The 27,640-nt window shown below is 42.5% G+C and overlaps 1 long non-coding RNA gene across 1 annotated transcript; it reads right to left on the bottom strand.

Annotated features, from left to right (window-relative positions):
* Nucleotides 1–21,875: 21,875 nt before the first annotated feature.
* On the bottom strand, nt 21,876–22,905 carry LOC135635919 (uncharacterized). The gene is made up of 2 exons (XR_010495761.1): nt 22,453–22,905; nt 21,876–22,246 (listed from the first exon to the last, which is right to left on the bottom strand). It is a non-coding gene; the product is annotated as an uncharacterized LOC135635919 (long non-coding RNA).
* Nucleotides 22,906–27,640: the final 4,735 nt, after the last annotated feature.

Here is a 27,640-nt window from a genome sequence, read left to right as displayed (position 1 = left end):
TTGGTTCAGGCTTTCCTTCGAGACGAAGGGTTGGTGATGATGACGTCGGGCGGCGTCAAATCCATCGACGCAAGTCACTACCTCGACTGGCCGTCCAGTAGAAGCGTCCCTTTCCTACCAGTGTATTGGTGGTACCCACTCGCTTCCCTGCCTCTTGATTGGCCACAATTGGGACCCAGCAAGTCAGAAGGTTTGTATTGACCTCATCAGTGCCAGTATGAATCAACTCACTCTTTCATTTATGCCTTGTTCTTTTTATAAGAAAGTTGTTTCCATTCATCCCAAGTGAAGAGATGGAGTAAATAGATACATAAGAGATAATAATGGTAAAAACATTCTTACAACTTTGATAAGATCCTTATAGATGGATAGGAAGGAAAAAAAGCCATCAATGCATCGGTAGGATGAATATGTCTTTCTTGATGTTAAAAAAGAATTCTTTTCATCAAAGATCCCTACGAATAGGATATATTCTTCGAGATATAATGAATACGGAAAGCTACCAATATATAAGTAGAATGATGAATCAAGATTATAAACTCTCAATATAAGTTACGATTAAACCAGTGAAACTATAGTGCATCCAAATATGATCAACTAAATATAATTAATAACATCGGTGTTTGTTAATTTCTTATTAGAATATGACAGATTTTGTTGAATCAAATTCAAATAGTAGCATAACGATTGATCTTGAGTTAACTCAAAATTAATTAATTTAAATTAATATTACTATTTTATCTAATAAATTACCAATGATATAATTATAAAAATAATATTTTGTTCATGCTTTATAGAGCGTTAGCAATAGGCTTAGCGGTCTCATTTTGTTTGGTTTGTGGTGGACCATCTTGTTGAATCTCGGATTTTGATGATGAAGTCAATTGTCATTTGTTATCTAATCTATGTGTTGAGATAAGTGTGCAGGATTAACTACGATGAGAGTAAGACAAGCAGCAGGAGTTGCGCCGGAGTCAAGATCATGATCACGTTGGGAGTTCGAGAGTTCGACGGAAGTTCGGACGGTCGTCGGAGGTTCAGAGAGAACAGATCCGAGAAGTCCAGAAGCTTGCCAAGCGAAGCTCGTCGGAACTCGCCAAGTGGATCGTCGCAAAGTCCAGGAGTATGCCGGATGTCCGCAGAAGGATCACCGAGGGTTATCGGTTGATCGACGGAAGTTGGCAGGAAACTCGCCGGAAGAAGCGATTGACGCATCGGAGCAAAGCTGCAGAAGTTGTCTTAGAGTTAATCGTAGTTAGCATGATGATTAAGCATGAAAATGGGAGGTGATCCCATTAGCTTAATCTTGGGGCAATTGGGCCCCTGAAAAGATTCAAAGTGGGCCGAATGGAGTGAACCATTCGGACCCTGATTGCACCAGGAGGTGCAACCGTCCCAGCCAGGAGGTGCAACCGCCTGGGCTGTGGGGTTGAGAGGTGCAACCGCCCCAGCCAGGAGGTGCAACCGCCTGGGCTGCGAGGCTGGGAGGTGCAACCGCCCCAGCCAAGAGGTTGCACCGCCAGAGCTCAAGTTCCGAGCTCTGCCAGGCGATGCAACCACCGAGCTCAGTCTTCGAGCTCTGGCAGAGAGGTGCATCAGCCTGAGCTCAGTCTCGAGCTCTGCCAGGTGATGCATTCACCAAGCTCAGTCTTCGAGCTCTGGCAGAGAGGTGGATCAGCCTGAGCTCAGCTTGGAGCTCTGCCAGGTGATGCAACCACCGAGCTCAGTTTCGAGCTCTGCCAGGTGATGCAATCACCAAGCTCAGTCTTCGAGCTCTGCCAGGTGATGCAACCATCGAGCTCAGTCTTCGAGCTCTGGCAGAGAGAAGCAATCGGCAGAGCTCAGTCTTCGAGCTCTGCCAGGCGGTGCCACCTCTCCAGTCGAGAGGTGCAACCGCCTGATCCCAGAATTCTGGGATTTGATCGATTTGATCGTTTTGAGCTCGAATTTTGAATTGGGTTGAGGCCTATAAATACCCCACCCATTCAGCACTGAAAAGACACAGACCTATACCGAAATCGTGATCTTTTCTGTGATTCTAAAGAGCTCAAAAGTGTTGTAAAGCCTTTAAGTCTCCTCCTTCTGTTCTTCAAGTTTTCAATTGTAAAGTGAGGAGAGAAAGGTCTGTAAAGGTTGTCTCCTAAGCCTGTCAAAAGGAGAGAAACTGTAAGAGGGAAGTTTGGCCTTCGCCCATTGAAGGAAGGCACCTAGTTGACGTCGGCAACCTCATCGGTGGAGGAAGCCAAAAGTGGAGTAGGTCAAGGCTGACCGAACCACTCTAAATCTCTGGTTTGCGTTTATTTTCGAGCACTTTATCATTACTGCAAACCTCCCTCATCACTACTGCTCTCTACGCTTTCACGAACAAGTTCTAAGTGCTGTTCTTCCAAATCTGCATTCAGACGTAAATTCGTGTTTTCATACATTACAGTTTACGTTTACGTTTGATTCTGCAGAACTGTTTTCCGCGCTTTTACGAACGAGCTTCCTTACAGTTTACGCTTACATTTTAATCCTATTAATAACTGCAATCTGTCCTCTACGATTTTACGAACGAGTTTCAACATTTAGACGTAAAACTGCATTCAGACGTAAATCGGCTTTCCTCGCTCAATCATCAGATTTCAGTTCACGTTTACGTCTTGATTTCAACTGCATACTGCCTTCTGCGAAATACAAACGAGTTTCAAAGTTTAGACGTAAATCTGCGTCTAGACGTAAAACTGCGTTTAGACGTAAATCTGCGTTTAGACGTAAAACTGCGTTTAGACGTAAAACTGCGTTTAGACGTAAATCTGCGTTTAGACGTAAAACTGCGTTTAGACGTAAAACTGCGTTTAGACGTAAAACTGCGTTTAGACGTAAAACTGCGTTTAGACGTAAATCTGCATTTAGACGTAAATCTGCATTTAGACGTAAATCTGAGTTTAAACGCAAAACTGCGCTTAGACGCAAAACTGCGCTTAGACGCAAAACTGCGCTTAAACGCAATCTGCGCTTAGACGCAAACTGCACTTAGATACAAACTGAGAATTTGCTTTTGCATCATAATAGTTTTTGAACGAACGCAGCTTTTGGTTTTTAAATTATTATAAGATTTCCGCTGCACTAATTCACCCCCCCCCCTCTTAGTGCTCTTGATCCTAACAATTGGTATCAGAGCAAGGTTAACTCTCTAAAGGATTAAAACCCAAGAGAGATGGCATACGCCGGAAACCAAGAGGGGCATTCGATTACACGTCCACCCATGTCCAGTGGAACGGACTACACTTACTGGAAGACCCGAATGAGGATCTTTCTTATTTCTATGGATTTTGAACTGTGGAACCTTGTTGAAAATGGATTTTCAAAATCTTCTCTTCCAATGATCGATTGGAACGATTTGGAGAAGAAGGCTTTCGCTCTTAATGCAAAGGCTATGAATGCCTTATTTTGCGCACTTGATAAAAACGAGTTTAATCGTGTTTCAACTTGCGAAACTGCTTTTGATATTTGGCACACACTTGAAGTGACCCACGAGGGCACAAATAGAGTGAAAGAGTCAAAAATCAATCTGTTGCTGCATTCTTTTGAACTTTTCCGAATGAAACCGAGTGAAACCATTGGCGACATGTTTACCCGTTTCACGGATGTCGTCAACGGTCTAAAAGGACTCGGAAAGAGCTTTTCGGATTTTGAGCTTGTTAATAAGATACTAAGATCCCTTCCTAAGAGTTGGGATCCTAAAGTCACCGCCATTCAAGAGGCAAAAGATCTGCAAAATTTCCCTCTTGAAGAACTAATCGGATCATTAATGACCTACGAAATGACCTGCAAAGCTCATGAAGAGCAAGAAGACATCCTTCCAAAGAACAGGAAGGATATGTCACTTAAAACTTCTGAATGCCACTTGAGAGAAAACTCAAGTGATGAGGATTGTGACGATGACTTGGCACTTTTGACAAGAAAGTTTAAGAAATTCTTCAAAAGAAACAAGTTTAAAAACGATGTGAAAAATAAACTTGAATCAAAGAAGGACCAAGTGATCTGCTACGAATGTAAAAAGCCGGGACACTACAAAAGTGATTGTCCCCAAGTCAAGAAAAGAACAACAAAGAAGAAGGCGCTCCAAGCAACATGGGATGATTCGAGCGCATCTGAGGAAGAGGAGTCCAACACCGAGCAAGTTGCTCATTACGCCTTTATGGCCATCGAAGAGGAGGTAACGGATTTATTAGATGCTGATTTATCTTTCGATGAATTACTAAATGCCTTCCATGATTTATTTGATGAATGCAAAGTTATAAATAGAAAATACAAGTTGCTAAAAAAGGTACATGATAATCTTACTTGTGAGTTTGATAAATTAAAAATCGAACATCATGATAGTTTAAAGTCATGTATCAAATGTCATGAGTTAGAAACTATACAAAAAGAGAACTTGCTACTTAAGGACACCTTGAAGAAATTCGAGGTTGGTAGCAAGTCATTAAACATGATCCTTACAAACAAGGGTCATGCTCCCAAAAGAAGTGGGATTGGATTTGTGAGGAGTCCTCACCGAAATCCAACTACCTTTGTAAAAGGCCCCATCTTACACGTTCAACACCAAACCAAGTGCAACTTTTGTTGCAAATCTGGACACAAGACACATTGTTGTCCATTCAAGAAAATAAGTCCAAACAAATTAATTTGGGTTCCTAAAGGAACCATGATAAACTCTATGCAACATGATAGAAAATGTAGATCTATTTATGAGGCACCCAAAAGCAAATGGGTACCTAAACGTCATCCTTTCTTGTAGAAAACTAAACAATCGCAAGCTAGGAGCAAGAAATGGTACCTTGATAGTGGATGCTCAAGGCACATGACCGGAGATCCATCTCAATTCTCTAAGCTCTCTAGCATAGACGAAGGATATGTCACCTTCGGAGACAACAACAAGGGTAAAATCATTGGCAAAGGAACCATAGGTAACAAATCCAACCTCTCTATTGAAGATGTTTTACTAGTTGATGGTTTAAAACATAACCTCTTGAGCATTAGTCAATTATGTGATAAAGGATATATTATAAGATTTGAATCTAATGCCTGCATCATTGAAAAACCACACAAAAATGTATCTATGATTGCATTAAAACAAAACAACGTATACACTATTGACATCAATGACTTATGTGATGAAATGTGCTTTGCCGTTATGAATGAGGATGCTTGGCTATGGCATAGAAGATTAGGTCATGCTAGCATGAAACTAATCAATCAAGTATCATCTAGAGAACTTGTAAGAGGAATTCCTCATATCAAGTTCATCAAAGATAATGTATGTGATGCTTGCCAATTAGGTAAGCAAATTAGGGGTAGCTTCAAAGCTAAGAATCAAATAAGCACCTCTAGGCCCTTACAATTGATCCATATGGACTTGTTCGGACCAATCTCTACATCGAGTCTAGGAGGTAGCAAATACGCCTTTGTCATTATTGATGACTACAGCAGATATACATGGACCTACTTCTTAAAACAAAAAAATGAATGCTTTAGACATTTTACCAAGTTTTGTAAACTTGTTCAAAATGAGAAGGAATCTATGATTTCGTCAATTAGAAGTGATCACGGTGGAGAATTTCAAAACCATGACTTCCAAGAATTCTGTGAACTCAACGGATACAACCATAACTTCTCTACTCCAAGAAATCCTCAACAAAATGGGGTAGTAGAAAGAAAAAATCGAAATTTACAAGAAATGGCAAGAACCATGTTGAATGAACATAGCCTACCCAAATATTTTTGGGCCGAAGCTGTAAACACTGCATGTTATATTTTAAATAGAGTCCTAGTAAGACCCTTACTCACCAAAACTCCTTATGAGTTATGGAATAACAAAAAACCCAATGTCTCATATTTTAAAGTCTTTGGGTGTAAGTGTTTTATCTTGAATGAAAAGGATAACTTAGGAAAATTCGATGCTAAATCTGATGAAGGAATCTTTCTTGGTTATTCTTCGGTTTATAAAGCTTTTCGCATCTTCAATAAAAGAACCTTAATTATTGAAGAATCCATCCATGTTGTTTTCAATGAGATTTCAGAAATTAAGAAAAATGATCTTGATGATGATATTAATTTTGATTCCTTGAATTTAAACGAAACCCCGTCTCCAACTAGCAACTTGGTTGCATCCACTTCCAAAACATCCTTACCCAAGGATTGGAAGTATATAGATGCTCATCCTAAGGAGCTAATCCTAGGAGACACATCAAAGGGGGTTCAAACACGATCTTCTTTTAAAAACTTTTGTGCCAACGCCGCTTTTCTCTCCCAAATTGAACCCAAATGTGTTGATGAAGCCATGAAAGATGATTCATGGATTATCGCAATGCAAGATGAATTAAATCAATTTGAGAGAAATGAGGTGTGGACGCTTGTTCCTAGGCCAAATGACCATTTAGTAATTGGTACTAAATGGGTCTTTAGAAACAAGCAAGATGAAAATGGTATCGTGGTTAGAAACAAGGCTAGATTAGTGGCCAAAGGTTTCAACCAAGAAGAAGGTATCGATTACGAAGAAACCTTCGCACCTGTGGCTCGATTGGAAGTCATAAGGATGCTCCTTGCCTACGCTAGTTGCAATAATTTTAAGTTATTTCAAATGGATGTTAAAAGCGCTTTTCTAAATGGTTTCATTTCCGAAGAAGTTTATGTTGAACAACCTCCTGGATTTGAAAATAATGGCTACCCTAATCATGTGTTTAGATTAACTAAAGCTCTCTATGGTTTAAAACAAGCCCCAAGGGCTTGGTATGAGAGACTTAGCTCTTTTCTCATTGAAAATAATTTCATAAAAGGCAAGGTTGATACTACATTGTTTATCAAGAATTTTGAAAATGATTTTCTCATTGTTCAGATTTATGTTGATGACATTATCTTTGGTTCTACAAATGAATCTCTTTGTGAATCCTTTGCGAAAACTATGAGTCATGAATTCGAAATGAGTCTAATGGGAGAGTTAACATTCTTCTTAGGCCTACAAATCAAACAACTAAGCAATGGCATCTTTATTAGTCAAACCAAATATGTTGAGAGTTTGCTAAAGAAGTTCAAAATGAATGATTCAAAAGCCATTGACACCCCTATGAGCACCTCCACTAAGCTAGAAATTGATGAGAATGGAGAAAGCTTCGATCAAAAAACCTATAGGGGTATGATAGGAAGTTTACTTTACCTCACTGCCACCAGACCAGACATCATGTTCAGTGTAGGACTTTGTGCTAGATTTCAATCAGACCCTAAGATATCTCATCTCAAAGCAGTCAAAAGAATACTCAGATATCTTAATGGAACTACCAATCTAGGATTATGGTACCCAAAATCAGAAAATTTTGAATTAACAGCCTATGCTGATGCGGACTTCGCTGGCTGTAAACTAGACAGAAAAAGCACATCAGGATCATGTCAATTTTTAGGACATGCCCTTGTATCCTGGTCATCTAAGAAACAAAACTCGGTTGCCCTATCAACAACCGAAGCTGAATACATTGCAGCAAGTGCATGCTGTGCGCAAGTTGTATGGATGAAAAACACTTTAGAAGATTACAAAGTGAATCTTAAAGATATTCCCATTAAATGTGATAACACGAGTGCAATATGCTTAACTAAAAATCCTATACAACACTCAAGAACAAAACACATTGATATTAGACATCACTTTATACGAGATCATGTCACTAATCATGATGTAACCATAGAGTTTATTGATACCAAACATCAACTAGCTGATATCTTCACAAAACCCCTATGTGAAGAACAATTTGATTACATAAGAAGAGAATTAGGAATGTTGATGTGTCCAAATACTTAAATTTATTTTTCAAATGTTATTACTATTACATGCCTTGACAACGCTTGATCAAATAACATGTTGCAAATTATGTGACAAATATTTTTAACCAAATGCATGTAAGAAGTTCATTTTTCGGGTTGTATGCTAAAAATGGGATGTTCCCGTACACTCTTATGAAAACTCTTTGGAAAATGACTTTCCTCCGTCAAGCAAAAAACAATAAAGAGATATATGTGTCATGACTTCCTTTATATGCTTGATAATGCTATCATGCTTTTTGTTGATGACAAAGGGGGAGAAAAATATGAATTGATAAACACTATGTCATAGCTGAACTGCCATAATCATATCTATGTCATAGTTGCAAATACTTGAGTGATGCTATAAACAATGTTATGCCATCCTTGCATCACCAAGAGATATGTGAACATGTACTATAGTTTGCATCATATCTTGATTTGATATTGTGAAGAAAATGCAAACTTACTAGAAAATCTCAAATGTGAGCATCATGTAAAAAGTCCTTCGTAGCTTTATATGATTACATGATGATTGGTTACAAACACTATCATACAAACTTGATGATGTATGTCATGCCTTGACATAATTCTTGAAGAGATACATCATGATAGGCATCATGATGGGAGCATTGATAAGTTTAACTGATCTAACTTATCAATACGTCACTTGAATTCTTAGGTCTTGAATTCAAGGTTGACTTATCTCAACTATGGCATATAGATAGGGGGAGTTAAGGACAACTCCTTTATCAATTGATTGTCATCATCAAAAAGGGGGAGATTGTTGAATCTCGGATTTTGATGATGAAGTCAATTGTCATTTGTTATCTAATCTATGTGTTGAGATAAGTGTGCAGGATTAACTACGATGAGAGTAAGACAAGCAGCAGGAGTTGCGCCGGAGTCAAGATCATGATCACGTTGGGAGTTCGAGAGTTCGACGGAAGTTCGGACGGTCGTCGGAGGTTCAGAGAGAACAGATCCGAGAAGTCCAGAAGCTTGCCAAGCGAAGCTCGTCGGAACTCGCCAAGTGGATCGTCGCAAAGTCCAGGAGTATGCCGGATGTCCGCAGAAGGATCACCGAGGGTTATCGGTTGATCGACGGAAGTTGGCAGGAAACTCGCCGGAAGAAGCGATTGACGCATCGGAGCAAAGCTGCAGAAGTTGTCTTAGAGTTAATCGTAGTTAGCATGATGATTAAGCATGAAAATGGGAGGTGATCCCATTAGCTTAATCTTGGGGCAATTGGGCCCCTGAAAAGATTCAAAGTGGGCCGAATGGAGTGAACCATTCGGACCCTGATTGCACCAGGAGGTGCAACCGCCCCAGCCAGGAGGTGCAACCGCCTGGGCTGTGGGGTTGAGAGGTGCAACCGCCCCAGCCAGGAGGTGCAACCGCCTGGGCTGTGGGGTTGAGAGGTGCAACCGCCCCAGCCAGGAGGTGCAACCGCCTGGGCTGCGAGGCTGGGAGGTGCAACCGCCCCAGCCAAGAGGTTGCACCGCCAGAGCTCAAGTTCCGAGCTCTGCCAGGCGATGCAACCACCGAGCTCAGTCTTCGAGCTCTGGCAGAGAGGTGCATCAGCCTGAGCTCAGTCTCGAGCTCTGCCAGGTGATGCATGTTGGGAAATCATAGGGGGCGACATCATATGCGCAGCGGAAGAACAAGAAAACAAAAATCCCCGATTCCCAAAAAGATGTTCATCGTCGTGCGAAGATTGGTGCGCAAAATCCGCAAAAAACACAAAACTGCGTATAGAGATTGTGTTACCTAGGGAGATCGTATATCCCTGTTTCCTTGCAGATCCTTAGGAGAGGGTGAAGGAGGTCAAGCGTCCTCCTCTCTAGCGATGATCCACACAGCAGGGTTGCGACGACGCTCCTCAAAACTCCAGGCCTACTCTGAGGGGAGAGGGAGAGGAGAATAGGAAGGGCAAGCAAAGACTCTAGCCTATGAGGCTGTGAATCCCTCCTATTTATAGAGATCCCGTGTCAAAACCCTAATGGGTCCTTTCCCTAGTGGGTATTGGATCTGCATCCAATAAGACAAGGGCTCCGTCGGATATCACATATCCGAACCTCTACTCATCGCAATGCCTACCATATGTGTGTGACCCTCTAGGCCCAATATCGAGCTGGCCGTGAGTCATACCTGTCAGAACTCCTTCTAACTCAGTGAATTATTATCTCTGTAATAATTCACTCGACTCATCGACTACGGAAGTACTAGGCCACTACGCCGTAGTCCCCAGACGATACAGGGGAATCCAATCCATTGGACCTGTCTGTCCTCAGTTACCATGTACCTATAGTCCCTCATCCATCTAATATCCCAGAGACCGTATATCGAGCATGGTGCTGTCAGACCCATACGGTTTCTACTCGAGTCTCGCTCTAATCGGATTCTCCCGGAGAACTCTTTCTCTCTCAACCCGAATGACCCTGGCCAGGGATTTGTCTGAGCAAGAACACATGGGATATTCCTCTCATGATACCGAGAGTGGATGATCCTCTATCGACACTCAATAGCCCTCGTAAGGTCGACTACCACTCCCAATGACCAGCTGTACTAGATCTGGGAACAACCAAACCTATAAGTCTGGTATCAAAGAGTGGAGCACTCATACAGGACATCCTTGGTGTCTCAAATCTAAGAACCAGATACACCACTAGGACTACGGAATCGTTGTCTGACAATAAGGCATCATCAACCATCCAGCATTCCGTAAGCGGATCAATCAGTGAACTCATTCTCCAATGAGCACCTGTACTGTATCCCTAGTGTCCCTACACGAGCAGCTATGAGACCAGCTGCATCCATCATATGGACGGGTATACAGCACACCAGTCTATCCGGTTATCACGATGTCCCTCTCGAGTAACCTATGACCGGGATTATTTAGGATATGTGTTTAAAGGTGAATCGATCTCATTATCGTGATCTCATCACGATCCGATTCCCATTGCACAAATCCAAGGACATCACAATATATATGCATTTATGCAATAGTTATAAAGTGATATACGCCAAAATATAATAAGCAAAAAGATTCTGTATCAAGTCACACGTGCCATCACTCACGTGATTGGCTTGCTGGGCACCTATGACTAGCAATCTCCCACTTGACCTAAAGCCAATCACTTATGTGTCTGATCCCCATCAGACTCCTGTGACGCTCATAGACAATCTGAGACAACGGCTTTGTCAGTGGATCTGCAATGTTATCTTCGGATGGAACTCTTTCCACTACTACATCTCCTCGGGTTACGATCTCTCTTATAAGCTGGAACCTCCTCAGAACACTTCTGATGAGACCCGGGTTCCCTTATTTGAGTAATCACCCCATAGTTGTCGCAATATAGGGAGATCGGCTCCTCACTATCCGGCACGACTCCCAAATCTGTGATGAACTTCTTCAACCAGACTCCCTCCTTTGCTGCATCTGATGCAGCAATGTACTCCGCCTCTATGGTCGAGTCAGCAGTAGTATCTTGCTTGGGACTCTTCCAGCACACTGCTCCTCCATTCAAGGTGTACACATACCCTGAATTCGACTTGCTATCATCGACATCAGATTGAAAACTTGAGTCAGTGTAGCCTTCAACCTTAAGGCTATTACCTCCATATACTAGTAAAAGATCCTTAGTCCTTCTCAAGTACTTAAGGATACACTTTACTGCTTTCCAGTGCTCCAAGCCTGGATCCGCCTGATACCTGCTCGTGACACTCAGAGCATGCGCTATATCAGGCCTAGTACATAGCATGGCATACATGATAGACCCTATTGTTAAGGCATAAGGTATCATATCCATGTTCGCCCTTTGGAATTTTCCATGCCAAACCTTTTGACAATGGTTTCTATGTACTTGGACTGGGACAAGCCAAGCATCCTCTTGGATCTATCTCTATAGATTCTAATCCCCAAGATATAAGATGCTTCCCCTAAGTCCTTCATGGAGAAGTGTCTAGATAACCAAGTCTTTACTGTGGATAGCATTCCTACATCATTCCCAATGATGAGGATGTCATCCACATATAACACCAAAAAGGTGATAGCGCTCCCACTTACCTTCCTGTACACACAAGGCTCATCTTCGTTCTTAACGAAGTCATAAGATCTGATTGACTCATCAAATCTTATGTTCCAACTTCGGGAAGCTTGCTTTAGTCCATAAATGGATCTAAGCAACCTACACACCTTATCTGGGCAGTTCTTGGACACGAATCCCTTAGGTTGCATCATATACACCTCCTCCTCGAGGTTCCCGTTGAGGAATGCGGTTTTCACATCCATCTGCCAGATCTCATAATCATAGTATGCTGCAATAGCCAATAGAATTCTGATGGATTTTAGCATTGCTACGGGTGAGAAAGTTTCGTCGTAGTCAACACCTTGCCTTTGACGATACCCCTTAGCCACTAGCCTTGCTTTATAGGTCTCTACCTTTCCATCTACTCCGATCTTTTTCTTAAAGATCCACTTGCAACCGATGGGTACAATACCTTCGGGCGCATCAACTAGGTTCCAAACCTTATTGGAGTACATAGAATCCATCTCAGAATTCATGGCTTCTTTCCACTTCCCGGAGTCTATACTCATAATAGCCTCCTCGTAGGTCTGAGGATCAATATCCTCTACATCCTCTGCTCTAATATGTCCCACATATCTCTCAGGAGGATGGGATACTCTATCAGACCTGCGTAAAGTTGATACTTGTGTATTAGGTACCTGAACAGACTCGGGCTGTAGAGTGGTGCTTGAGCTTGGTTCTCCAACCTCGCTCAATTCTATCATTCTCCCACTGTCTCCGTCAAGAATGTGTTCCTTCTCAAGGAACATTGCTCTCTTAGCTACAAAGACCTTTTGGTCCTCGAGATGATAGAAATAATACCCACAAGTTTCCTTGGGGTATCCCACAAATTTGCATCGCCCTGTCCTTGATTCTAACTTATCGGGGTTGTGTCTTTTAACATGGGCAGAGCAGCCCCAAATCTTAACAACCTTAAGATCAGGCTTCTTCCCTTTCCATATCTCATATGGTGTAGACACTACCGACTTAGTTAGAACTCTGTTCAGAAGGTAAGCTGCGATTTCTAGGTCATATCCCTAGAATAAGATGGGTAGGTCAGCGAAACTAATCATGGACCGTACCATATCTAATAGCGTACGATTCCTCCTTTCAGAGACACCATTGAGCTGAGGTGTATAAGGAGGTGTCCATTGGGATAATATCTCATGGTCCTTGAGGAACTGAGTAAACTCTGTACTTAAGTATTCACCTCCTCGATCTGATCGAAGAGTTTTGATACTCTTTCCAGTCTGGTTCTCTACCTCATTCTTATACTCTCTGAATTTCTCAAAAGCCTCGGACTTGTACTTCATTAAGTACACATATCCATACCTTGAGAAATCATCAGTAAATGTAATGAAGTAGGAGTAACCTCCAATGGCATGAGTTGACATGGGTCCACATACATCACTATGTATGAGTTCCAACAACTCAGTGGCTCTCTCTCCAGTTCCACTAAATGGAGAGTTGGTCAGTTTTTCACGAATGCAAGGCTCACAAGTTGCATATGACACATAGTCGAATGGATCTAGATATCCATTATTTAGCAACTTTTGAATCATTCTTTCATGGATGTGACCTAGCCTACAATGCCATAGGTATGCACTGTTCACCTCATCTCGTTTCCTCTTAGACACTTACATTCATGATATGTGGAGTAGTGTCTTGCATAAACAAACCTTTATGCAATATTCCTCTCGTCAATCTCCCCTCGGCTTTGCTAGAATTTATAATAAATTGTAGATGTAATAAGCAATACTGGTATCCAATACCATTGCACTATCACAAAAATCTGCCAATTGGAGATTGATCATGAATGTACCTGAAGCTTCACCAAGCTTCTATTTCGCCCTTTCTACAAGGTACTCTTTGTAGTTCCTTTTCCAATGCCCATCTTTACCACAGTGGAAGCACTGGCCTTTGTCCTTTGTTGGGTCTTTCTTAGCAACCTTTGCTTTACCTTGTTTGCCCTTGCCCTTTCCCTTCTTAATGGACCTTTCTGCTTTCCTTTTCTTTCTGGTCTCACCAGTGTAGAGAACTGGCTTCTCTTTCTTAATAGTACTCTCTGCCTCCCTCAACATATTGAGGAGCTCTGGGAGAGTCACCTCAAGCTTGTTCATATTAAAGTTCATTATGAACTGTGAAAAGGAATCTGGTAGGGACTGAAGCACAATGTCCACACACAAGTTATCCTCTAGGACCATTCCTAGACCTGTGAGTTTCTCTATCCACTCAATCATCTTTAGGACATGGTTCTGAACCGGTGTCCCCTCAGTCATCCTAGCGCGGAAAAGGCTCTTGGATATCTCATATCGTTGAGTCCTTCCCTGTTCCTCAAACAATTTACGGACATGTAGGAGAATGGATCTGGCATCCATCTTTTCATGTTGTCTCTGTAACTCTGGAGTCATAGAGCCCAACATATAGCACTGAGCAAGAGTGGAGTCATCAATGTACTTCACGTAGCGAGCGATCTCATCCTCGCTTGCCCCTTCTTCGGGCGTAGGCATCACTGTATCAAGGACGTACACGATTTTCTCCGCTGTGAGAACAATTCTCAAGTTACGGAGCCAATCCGTATAATTTGAACCAGTGAGGCGGTTGACATCAAGTATGCCACGTAAGGGATTTGAAAGCGACATTTTCTGAAAATAAAGATGTAGCAAAAATGAATAACATGCAGATTTTGCAAGAAATAAACTATCAAGATATGGACTTCTATCTTAATATGCTCCCACTATTTTACTAACGAGTCACGCGACACCCTCAGCACGTGAAACGGAAGTCTCCGGCAGACTTCTAGTGGGGATCAGGATCCAATCAGCGTCTTAGTGTAACCTCGAGGGACTCGACCAATCACACTAAGCCTAAAAGGTAGACAACTCTTGCCGATCACAACTCCTTGTGATTCCCGTCCTGTTCGGCCTCCGAATCACCATGGCCTCGAGGGACTCGACCAACCATGATGCTCGGTTAAGTCAACACCTTCGTTACAAGATGAGTCTGATTTGATGATATACCCTCGAGGGACTCGACCAAGCATATCATGCCCTCAGGTCACCGGTGACATCTCTATGTCGTAAGCAAGATAGCGAATCGCGATATAGGTGAGTCTCGAGGGACTCGACCAACTCAACCTACACCGGGATTCGGTTCCTACTCATAACGATGGAAGGCCACGTGGGTCAATCTAATTGCCTCACGTTTACCGACTTAATATTATCGAGAGATGTTTCTATGATTTGGTCTCCTAATATGACATGTCACACATATGCATATTTAATATATATCTACATCGCATGCAAATATATATACATATCTAGTATGTGTATAAGCAATCACACCAGATGATCATGGACCACAACCTAATATGATTAGGCCCGAGCCAGTAGGCCTAATCACTCACATCAAGATCTATGTGTGCAACGGTGCATCTCCATGCCTTGTGATCGTCCATCTCGTCCTCGTCGGTTCCGTCGACATCTTGATGCATCTCCATGCATCACGATCGTCCGTCTCGTGGGTCCCGCTATGGCATCCACGCTCCCGCTGCGCCTCCTCATGTGATTACAACTTAATCATAGGCACGCAGGCCCGACAATAAACGAGAAATATAATGGAGGTTCGCAGACCTCAATAATAATAATCACAAGTACACACATCACACGGTCCATAATCATCCGTCCACACATCATACATCACATGTATAAATAATCATCATCATGTAGGACTATTAGATAATAATAAAAATAATAATCAACTAAACCTTTTAATTAATTAATATTTTCTGAAATCAGGGATATATAGGGAATTTCTCAATTCCTAAGGGTATTTTCGTAATTTGGACAAAAGATAGAAACTGGAATTTCTCAAATTCCGAGGGGCAAAACTGTCTTTTTCCCAGAAAACCCTAATGCCCTTTCCCCTTTTCGCTGCTGCCGCCGCCGCCACCCTGCCGGCGGCGGCCTGTGCGGCGAGGGGCGGGACGCTGCCCTCGCCTGCGGGCGGCACGCCCGCTGGCCCCCGCGGGCGTCGCCGCCTCCGCGGGCAGTTCTGCCGGCGAGGCAGCGCCCGCAGGCGGTGCTGCCTCGCTGGCGGCCGCCCCTGCGGGGTTTTTGCCCGTGGGAGCAGCGGCCACAGGCGCCGCTGCCCTGCGGTGCCTCAGCCCGCGCTGCTGCCCCGCGGCGCCTCTACCCGCGGGCTCAGCGGCCGCAGGCGCCTCTACCCGCGGGCTGCCAGCCCCGCCGGCAGCAAGCCTGCTGCAAGCAGGCCGCCGGCCGGCTGCTGCAAACACAGCGCTTGCGCATGCGCCGGCGCTGTGCTGCCTGGCTGCGACTGCGGCTGCCGCTGCAGGTGGCTGCAGGCATGCAGATCGAGGGCAGCAACTATTGCTGCCCTTCCTCGCTTTTATGTCAACGATTTTTGACGTCAAAATTCTTCCTAAACACAATACACGCAGTTCAAAACCAATCATTCGCACGAACAACCTGGCTCTGATACCACTGTTGGGAAATCATAGGGGGCGACATCATATGCGCAGCGGAAGAACAAGAAAACAAAAATCCCCGATTCCCAAAAAGATGTTCATCGTCGTGCGAAGATTGGTGCGCAAAATCCGCAAAAAACACAAAACTGCGTATAGAGATTGTGTTACCTAGGGAGATCGTATATCCCTGTTTCCTTGCAGATCCTTAGGAGAGGGTGAAGGAGGTCAAGCGTCCTCCTCTCTAGCGATGATCCACACAGCAGGGTTGCGACGACGCTCCTCAAAACTCCAGGCCTACTCTGAGGGGAGAGGGAGAGGAGAATAGGAAGGGCAAGCAAAGACTCTAGCCTATGAGGCTGTGAATCCCTCCTATTTATAGAGATCCCGTGTCAAAACCCTAATGGGTCCTTTCCCTAGTGGGTATTGGATCTGCATCCAATAAGACAAGGGCTCCGTCGGATATCACATATCCGAACCTCTACTCATCGCAATGCCTACCATATGTGTGTGACCCTCTAGGCCCAATATCGAGCTGGCCGTGAGTCATACCTGTCAGAACTCCTTCTAACTCAGTGAATTATTATCTCTGTAATAATTCACTCGACTCATCGACTACGGAAGTACTAGGCCACTACGCCGTAGTCCCCAGACGATACAGGGGAATCCAATCCATTGGACCTGTCTGTCCTCAGTTACCATGTACCTATAGTCCCTCATCCATCTAATATCCCAGAGACCGTATATCGAGCATGGTGCTGTCAGACCCATACGGTTTCTACTCGAGTCTCGCTCTAATCGGATTCTCCCGGAGAACTCTTTCTCTCTCAACCCGAATGACCCTGGCCAGGGATTTGTCTGAGCAAGAACACATGGGATATTCCTCTCATGATACCGAGAGTGGATGATCCTCTATCGACACTCAATAGCCCTCGTAAGGTCGACTACCACTCCCAATGACCAGCTGTACTAGATCTGGGAACAGCCAAACCTATAAGTCTGGTATCAAAGAGTGGAGCACTCATACAGGACATCCTTGGTGTCTCAAATCTAAGAACCAGATACACCACTAGGACTACGGAATCGTTGTCTGACAATAAGGCATCATCAACCATCCAGCATTCCGTAAGCGGATCAATCAGTGAACTCATTCTCCAATGAGCACCTGTACTGTATCCCTAGTGTCCCTACACGAGCAGCTATGAGACCAGCTGCATCCATCATATGGACGGGTATACAGCACACCAGTCTATCCGGTTATCACGATGTCCCTCTCGAGTAACCTATGACCGGGATTATTTAGGATATGTGTTTAAAGGTGAATCGATCTCATTATCGTGATCTCATCACGATCCGATTCCCATTGCACAAATCCAAGGACATCACAATATATATGCATTTATGCAATAGTTATAAAGTGATATACGCCAAAATATAATAAGCAAAAAGATTCTGTATCAAGTCACACGTGCCATCACTCACGTGATTGGCTTGCTGGGCACCTATGACTAGCAATGCATTCACCAAGCTCAGTCTTCGAGCTCTGGCAGAGAGGTGGATCAGCCTGAGCTCAGCTTGGAGCTCTGCCAGGTGATGCAACCACCGAGCTCAGTTTCGAGCTCTGCCAGGTGATGCAATCACCAAGCTCAGTCTTCGAGCTCTGCCAGGTGATGCAACCATCGAGCTCAGTCTTCGAGCTCTGGCAGAGAGAAGCAATCGGCAGAGCTCAGTCTTCGAGCTCTGCCAGGCGGTGCCACCTCTCCAGTCGAGAGGTGCAACCGCCTGATCCCAGAATTCTGGGATTTGATCGATTTGATCGTTTTGAGCTCGAATTTTGAATTGGGTTGAGGCCTATAAATACCCCACCCATTCAGCACTGAAAAGACACAGACCTATACCGAAATCGTGATCTTTTCTGTGATTCTAAAGAGCTCAAAAGTGTTGTAAAGCCTTTAAGTCTCCTCCTTCTGTTCTTCAAGTTTTCAATTGTAAAGTGAGGAGAGAAAGGTCTGTAAAGGTTGTCTCCTAAGCCTGTCAAAAGGAGAGAAACTGTAAGAGGGAAGTTTGGCCTTCGCCCATTGAAGGAAGGCACCTAGTTGACGTCGGCAACCTCATCGGTGGAGGAAGCCAAAAGTGGAGTAGGTCAAGGCTGACCGAACCACTCTAAATCTCTGGTTTGCGTTTATTTTCGAGCACTTTATCATTACTGCAAACCTCCCTCATCACTACTGCTCTCTGCGCTTTCACGAACAAGTTCTAAGTGCTGTTCTTCCAAATCTGCATTCAGACGTAAATTCGTGTTTTCATACATTACAGTTTACGTTTACGTTTGATTCTGCAGAACTGTTTTCCGCGCTTTTACGAACGAGCTTCCTTGCAGTTTACGCTTACATTTTAATCCTATTAATAACTGCAATCTGTCCTCTACGATTTTACGAACGAGTTTCAACATTTAGACGTAAAACTGCATTCAGACGTAAATCGGCTTTCCTCGCTCAATCATCAGATTTCAGTTCACGTTTACGTCTTGATTTCAACTGCATACTGCCTTCTGCGAAATACAAACGAGTTTCAAAGTTTAGACGTAAATCTGCGTCTAGACGTAAAACTGCGTTTAGACGTAAATCTGCGTTTAGACGTAAAACTGCGTTTAAACGTAAAACTGCGTTTAGACGTAAAACTGCGTTTAGACGTAAAACTGCGTTTAGACGTAAATCTGCGTTTAAACGTAAATCTGCATTTAGACGTAAATCTGAGTTTAAACGCAAAACTGCGCTTAGACGCAAAACTGCGCTTAGACGCAAAACTGCGCTTAAACGTAATCTGCGCTTAGACGCAAACTGCACTTAGATACAAACTGAGAATTTGCTTTTGCATCATAATAGTTTTTGAACGAACGCAACTTTTGGTTTTTAAATTATTATAAGATTTCCGCTGCACTAATTCACCCCCCCCCCTCTTAGTGCTCTTGATCCTAACACATCTTGGATCATTTGTCGTACGATCATTCAGAGTTTACGATGTCCACGTTTATAATTTGTATTGACTGTCATGTGTTTACTGAAATGACTACTTATGGAGCTTGAGTGAAATGCTTTCTCTAACCAATCTTTTTTTTTAATCCTTAAAGGACCATAAAATATTTCAGAAAAATTGATTCTTTGCGAATGGATACGCAAAGGTGTCGCACGACTTAAGCATAACATATAATATCAGAGCAAGAAAAGCATACTCATAAACACTTGGCATGCAAATGTTGGAGACTTAGCAGGGTTGCGTTGAGGGCAACCAGCATGAATGGCTATTTAGAAGAAATAGGTATTAAGGTATAGTGAAAGAAGTCACTAAGATAAGCAAGCATCCAAGATTGGTATTCAGAAGAATAGCCAACCATTCGCACAAAAAGCATTACGAGGACAAGCGAGTTAGGAAGAACATATAACATACAAAGGTTGGGATGATTGAGTTCGAACTATGACTCGATATTGATAACTAAACTTGATGGTAATGCATTGGTGGATGTATTGCGAGATCAAGTGAAGGAGCGACTCAAGGTAACACCAGATGAAGATACATTTAGAGTCGATATAGAAATTAGACTCAATGGAAGGCCAACTCGTGGAATGGTAGGTGCAAGAGCCACCATCAACTCAATGCTAATTAAGGGACGAAGTAACCTGAGTGGAACTTGGTGAAGTACCCAAGTCGTATAAAGGGAGTCGACATAGAAGATGAAATATGGAGCAAAGGCATGAAGCTTTCATTGGACAAAGATCAAGACATGAACTCTTGCAAAGATAAAAATAATATCATGTTGTTCTATAGGTCCCTCATTCTAATGGAGCAGACTCATCCTATGGCGCCAAAGATGAAGGGAGCTTCAAGACACATGCACCTTATCTCGAAAAAGCATTTGATAGAGGAACTAAGATAATTCAACTTACAGAGGCGAAATTGAGGCCAGAAGATCTTGACACGAGGCAAGAGAATGCGAATGTGAGTATTCTTGAATAATATATCGTAATACTATCATTCGAGTTGTTGTGAAGTAAGCGATGCGCGATAGAGATTATACTGGGGGTAGAAACTCAAGATCTAGATAACACCAACTTCAACGAAGTCGATGGACTTTAGGAGCTGCTAGGCAACATATTATCATAAAATTGTGCTTCGATTGTCAAGTGAATAGAAATGACGAAAATCTTGCAATGTGTTGACAAAAACCACGTATCAGTCCGCCATAATAATTAGAATGCAATGGATTAACGATCGAATCTTAAATTACTCATAAAATAAAATGATTTTATCATAATTATGACGAGGATTTACTAATGGATTGGAATCTCCAATCTTTTCTTATGAATAATTAAATGAATAATTAAAAAAGTCACTTGTGTAGGCTAATAGATGATATCAAACAGGAGATCGGTGAATTGTTTCGTTCAGGAACAACAATTGTATAGCTTATCAAATTGCGGAAGAGGGGAGGCTGCTGTCTATCTCGATCTGACGGATCAAATTGCACAACCGAAGAAGACCGCACGGTCCAGAGGAGGCGGCGGGCGCTCGGCCTGCTGCCGTGCAACCGCCGAGAGGTGTTGGCGGGCGCTCGACGGCCGGTGAGGAAGAAAAGGGAGACGCTTGCGGCCAGGAGGAGAAGGTTCGGCTTTGCCGCCGCAGAAAGAAGGTGGGGGGCACTTGTCTCATGCTTCTGCTCGACGGCGAAGTGAAGAGACCGCCGAGCAAGATGTTTCTTCACTGCGCTCGCCTCCTGCTATTTGCCGGTGACGAAGATCGACGGCGGAGAGCAGGCTGTCGCGGTGGCTTGAAGTCCGCCGGCTGTGATTGGGTTGGCGGCGAAGAGATCAGGCCGCCGACCAAATTGCGGCGGACGGTGAGGAAGAAGGTGAGCGGGGGCGCTCGGGGCACAGAGCGCTTCGCCGGTAGAGAGCGGAACGGCAGCGGGGGGCAGAGACGCCGCCTCTACCGTAACGCCGATGGAGAGGAAGACAGCCGCCGTTCGCCGAGGAAACGCGGCAGTCGCTGTTGGGAAGAAAGCGAGTCGCCGCTGGGAGAACAACCACCGCTGGAAAAGATGACGGTGGGAGTCGCCTCCTGCGATCCGTCGGTGAGGAAGATCGACCGAGGTCGGAGGAGAAGAGAAGAAGAGTAGGAAGCTGCGGTCGTCGCCGATCGAGATGGGAGGGGGTAGGATCTGTGAGATGCGTGCGCGACTCACCGACCGCTTCTCCCGCCGTACTCAGCCGTCTGGTGCAGGCGGCCGCAAAGAAAGCCGCCGGCTCAGGGAGGAGAGGGGAAGACGCCGACGTAGGGAGGAGAAGGTGGCTGCGACAAGGCAGAGGGAGGTTGCTGCAGCCGATCGACGGCGGTAACCAGCAGAAGGACCGCCGGCGTAGGGAGGAGAAAACTGGCAGCGGGGTGACGTCGGACAGCGAGAAACTCGATACCATGTTAAATTGAGAAATAAATTAGGTGAAATAGACGATTTTTATTCATTGATATAGTAAGTATTTACACAGATTTTGAGATCGAAAATTTTCTCGATCAATCACTCAAATCCCGTAATAAAACCAGTTATTCAAATCCAAATCTGAGATCGTCTGATCCAATTAGTGGGAACGCCCCCTGGGGGCACAGTCTTGGTAAAACACAAGGGTCTTCTTCTTCGTGCCTCTGATTGTAGGAACCCGAGATATGGACCCGATCATCCGATCCTTCCCTGTGGCTTTCCAGTAGCCAGCCTTGGTAGCTCGGTTGGAACGGTTGCCAGTGAGATATTTCTGGTCCTTCGGCGAGAAGAAGAACCGCTCCGAATCGTCTGATTTGATCAATGACGAACCTGGAAACAATACTGTTAGAAACGAGAAACAAAAGAATTGACTGTAGCGCGAAACGCAAGATCGAATTCAACACAGTCCGCACCAAAAATCTAATTTTTGCCAAAGAAAATGGGGAAAACAAACACTGACCACAAATCACAGACAAAAAGGTGAATTAAACAATGAAGGAGAGGGAGTAAGTAAGATTTGGGTGCGGGAAGATCACCGGGAAGGTCCCACGGCTCGGACTTGCAGATATCTATCTCGGAGATGACCTCGTCCGCGGACTTGATCCGGCCAGTGATCTTTTCCTCGAGGTAATGATTCACGAGCTCCACGTCCGTCGGACGGAATCGGAAGCCCGGCGGCAATTCCATAGGAGACCGAGATAGGATCTCAAGAACCCTAGAGGGAGATCAAAAACCCAACAAAATTCTTACAGAGAACAATGTTCAGCAGAAGGAGCGATCAAAACGGGCTCGCTTTGGATCTCTTTTCCCACCTTTTATAGCCACATTCCGTTGCTGTGATAAGACCATAAGCTCCCTTCACAGAAGGTGGAAGAGAGAGAACGAGGGACCCACGGCGGCAGGGGAAAGGGGAGGCGGGGATGGACGCGTCCGGCGATCGGACGGTAGATATTTGGTTCAGGCTTTCCTCCGAGAGGAAGGTTGGGGACGATGACGTCGGGCGGCATCAAATCCATCGACGCCCTGCCTCTTGATTGGCCACCATGGGACCCACCAAGTCAGACGGGATTGCTTCTCCGGTTAGATCACCCTTTGTATTGACCTCATTAGTGACATTGTTGATCCTTATCGATGTAAAAACTCTCTGACAACTTCGATAAGATCCTTATTGATGGATGGGAATTAAAAAAGCAATGAATTATTGATTGGTAGGATGAATATGTCTTTCTTGACGAGATAAAAAAAATATCCTTTCATCAAGGATCCTATGGATAGGATATATTCTTCAAGATACAATGAATAAAGAAAAATATGAATATATAAGTAGAATGATGAATCAAGATTGTAAACTCTCGATACAAGTTACGACTAGACCATTGAAACTATAGAGCATCAAAATACGATCTACCAAATATACTTAGTGTTCGTCAATTTCTTATTAGAATATGATAGATTTTGTTGAATCAAATTCAAACAGTAGCATAACGGTTGAACGCACTTTGAAACCTAAAAATTAAGTGAAAAATAATTAATTTGAACTATTATTATTATTTTATCCAATAAATTGTCATGTATAAAATTATAAACGAGATATTTTATTCATGGTTTGTACAACATATAGAGGGTTTACAATAAGTTTGACAGCTTTATTTTATTTGATTTATGGTGGATCATCTTAGATTTTTTTGTTGTCCGATACTTTCTTGTGAATTATAATTTATATTGACTATCATGTATTTGTTGAAATGGTTGCTTATGAATCCGGAGTGAAATATATTTTCTAATCCGTTTTTTTTTTATATTCTTAAATAATTATTAGAGGTTTCAAGGAGGTTGACCCTTTATGGACGAATACGTAAGGGTGTCGCACGATTAGACATAACCAACTAAGTTAATGACAGATGATATCAGAGCTGGACAAGCACACTTAAAAACACTTGGTATGTAAATGTGGGGAACCTATCAAGGTTACGTTGAGGGCAACCAGCACGCATAATTGTTTAGAAGAAACATACGTTATGGTATAAGGAAAGAAGTCGCTAAAAAAAGTGGACATTCGAGATTGTTATTCAAATGAATGATCAACCATTCGCATAAGAGGCATCATGAAGATAAATAAGTTAGGAAGAACGCATAGCACAAAAGTTGGAATGACTGAATTCGAGTTATAACTTGATGTTGACTATCAAACTTGACGATACGTAAGGCAAATGAAGTGCTTAAGATAAACATGACTAAAATATAAGACTATACAAAATAGAATGTGTTGCTCGATAACCAAAAGATTTATATAAAATTCATAAAGATAAGAAGAATTGTTAACTCAAAGAATTCAGTATATATAGATTATAGATTATCCATGTGCTGATCGAAACTCGAGGTTATAAAGTATTGAAACTTGATATCATTGGACGACACTTCTCAAGCAACCATTGGGGTGATCTCACTGTAAACTGTCATATGTTAAGTAAGTCTTTCTCCTCTTCCTCTTCCTCTTTCTCCAACATCGTTTCCTCTTCTTTCCTCTTTCCTCCATCATCTCTTCTTCTTCTCCCATGTTTCATCCTCTCCAAAAACATTGATACTTATTGGTATACCATATGTCATAACACCAGTACTGACTGGTATGTACCAATCCAATAAATCTGAGTCAGACCTGATACTCAGGTTGGCAAACCTTGGTTTGGACTTTGGTCAAAATCCTTTGAGCTAATAGGTTAGGTATGCTTAAAGAAGACAAGAGAACATATGTTTGATGCCATTGGGCTGCAAAATCTGCTTTACTTGATACACAAGTATGCATTTATTTATCATTTGTAGTCTGTTCATTAGCTTTGCAACATTTCTTTTCATTCTGTGCTATAATTAGACATGAAAGTAATTCTCAGCATGGGACAAACACTGAATCACCAAACATACTCTTTTGGTGGGCTCAATGATGCATCTTAAGATATCATTAGAAGACATCAGTGTAGTTAGCTAAAGTAGCTATATAACAACTGTTTTCCACAGCAATGATACTTTAGCTAAAGTAGCTACATGACACCTTTCAGATATCATGTTCATTTTCCACACCAATGGTTGACAATTCTTTAACCTCTCTGTTCAAAAGAGGTTATTTTAAATGGATCACTAACATCTTTCAGATATCAATGTCAATGAACAAGTTAACTAATAGTTTACAGCAGCTGATGAAGATTAATTTTAATTGATATATATATATATATATATATATATATATATATATATATATATATAGAGAGAGAGAGAGAGAGAGAGAGAGAGAGAGAGAGTTGACTAAGAATTGTTGACCTACAAACATATATTATTTATCTAATATTACGTGCGTCACATAATTGCCACGTAGAAACAGATCAAACATTCGATCATCATCATCAGCATATCAATTACTTGGTCGAGTTTATGTGTGCGTACATGTGGAGTTGGTGAGAAAATTTTCTGAAACGTTTCTCTTGCTAGTATAGTCACCAAGGAATGTCAAGATTCGTGTGAAATAGCATCTGACGGCGAAAGATCGCCTAAACATGGAGTCGAAGAGAGATCATGTTATTATTTAGAATCATGATGAAAAATGTTTTTAAAATACTTTTTCTTTAACAAATAGGGATGATTTTAAAGTCGGACCGAACTGGAATCGGATTGTTAGAACGCTCTCGCTCTCTCGTCGTCAGTCTCGCTTGTTCGTTTTCTTCCGCTGGATTAAGGTTTTGACGCCTTCTTTCAGGTGGAATCGCTATCAATCCACGATAGCTATGGTTTCCTCGTAAGAGGTGGCTTTGTGGCTCGTGGTGTTCGTCTTGGTCACCCTTTCCCTTCGTGCCCTGTTTTGATACGAGGGATTTCAGAGCATGGAATTAGTTGGTTGATGGCGTTGATTTTTTGTGCCTTGTTTCTTGTCTGGTTTTGGTTTGTAGCTGTTAGAATCCAGCTTGAGGTTATGCTTTCGAATTTTTGGAAATTTTAGAAATCAGCTATCGCAATTCACGTGGTCATCTTTCCGCTCGTTTTCACTGGAATCAGATGATCCTTTGTTTGTTGTTCTTTTGTTCGAGGTTAATGCTACTAAGTTATCAAATAGCATTTGCTTGCTCTATTTCAGTTTTACAGCTTATTTGGAAGAAGGCAACTATATGCATAGAGCATAAGAGGAGGAAAACTATTGCTGAGAGTTTTGGAGAAGAAGAGCTCTAAGAGGTCAGGTGGAGAAGAGTGGTAGCTTTGGAAGGAATCCATGCTAAGTGATGATGGTGCTGGTGGAATGGAGCAGAAGATGCCAGAGTCAAGACTTCCAACCCAATTATGATACTGGTCATCATCATGTCTTTGAAAATGATTTGAGCCATCCATATGGTAGGGCGAAGATACAAGGATTTGAAGTATCACCGGAGAGACATGTGCACAGGGCATTGGATCCCTCCACCATTAGCATTGAGATCTCCCAGTCAGTGGACATTCTGGAGTGCAAGGTGAGCAGCACAAGGATTGCTATCTCTGAGGGGTATCTTGAGATTGGTTGAGTGTCTACTCTAAAACAACTTGCTTGCCAAAGAGCGATAGTTATCGAGAGCAGTGCAGGTTATCTTATTACGGCTTTTAGTTCATTCCTGTACTAGTATGCTACATTTATTTATTTGAATTCTTTGATAATTGGTGATTATGAATGACTGTGATTAGTAGGACTTGTATGACTAGTCGAAGAATTCATTTGCTTCTAGAACAAATTTTTGTAATAGACCTGCTATAGAGCTTTCATTTGTCTTAAGAAACCATTAGAAGTGCTATCCCAGTGCCCACCAATAATTTGCTTCCTGTCACCAACAAGGAATCATGCTGCACATGTCAGCATTTAGTTGATACTTACCAGTTTTGAGTGCTCATGGGGTTCATGACCATGACCATCTGGCATTCACCCTGCTATTTCAGAAGAACCTGTAGGTGAATTTAGTATGTAGGTAGCCTCTGCTCTCACCACAAGTTTAAGTAATATACAGACCAAGGATTTAAATACCAGTCCAATATTGGTCTCTAGGATCTATTGGTTGAGATGTTACAAATATACTATGGTGGTATATCAACTTGCATCTCTCGATATACGGTTACACCTATTACTCTTTCACAGCACTTAAAACCTGTAGAACTCCTACAGGTACTAGGTGGACTAACAGATGTGAATAGAAAACTTGGTGTTAAAATGAGGAAGCCACTGAACAAATTCACGGTGCATGACTGTTTGTACCACTGATAGTCAACCATTTTTTTGTAGTATTTTTGGATATTATGTTCAAATTGAAGCCATGGAGAATTTGCAACTTTCCCTGTTTCATAATGCTGGGAGTACCTCCTAATACAAGGAGAAAAAGAGAAACTCCAATATTAAACAAGAAAGATTGTCATATCTGAGCCAAGTTCTTCTCATGAGCCACTACTAAAATTTTATATGTTGTAGCTGCAACAAACTCCTTGTGTTTTATGCATATATCTGGAAGAAACACTTACAAAATATAAAAAAATAGGGTTCAAATTAATGAACATTAGTGATATGACAATAAGGATTGGCCAAAAGCAAAATAAAAACTTTAATTTTATTTTCCTATAGGAAGTATGATTGTGTATATATCAAATAATATTAGTAAGCAAATGATGCAGGTGCTCTCATTGTGCTGGGATTTGGTATTGGTTTTCGGCTTGCACTAGAATGCTGTA

The sequence above is a fragment of the Musa acuminata genome, chromosome BXJ3-4 (assembly GCF_036884655.1).
Source record: "Musa acuminata AAA Group cultivar baxijiao chromosome BXJ3-4, Cavendish_Baxijiao_AAA, whole genome shotgun sequence".
Classification (NCBI taxonomy): Eukaryota; Viridiplantae; Streptophyta; class Magnoliopsida; order Zingiberales; family Musaceae; genus Musa; species Musa acuminata.
The sequence above is the reverse complement of the archived record's forward strand: the minus strand, read 5'-3'. Positions and strand labels throughout refer to the sequence as shown.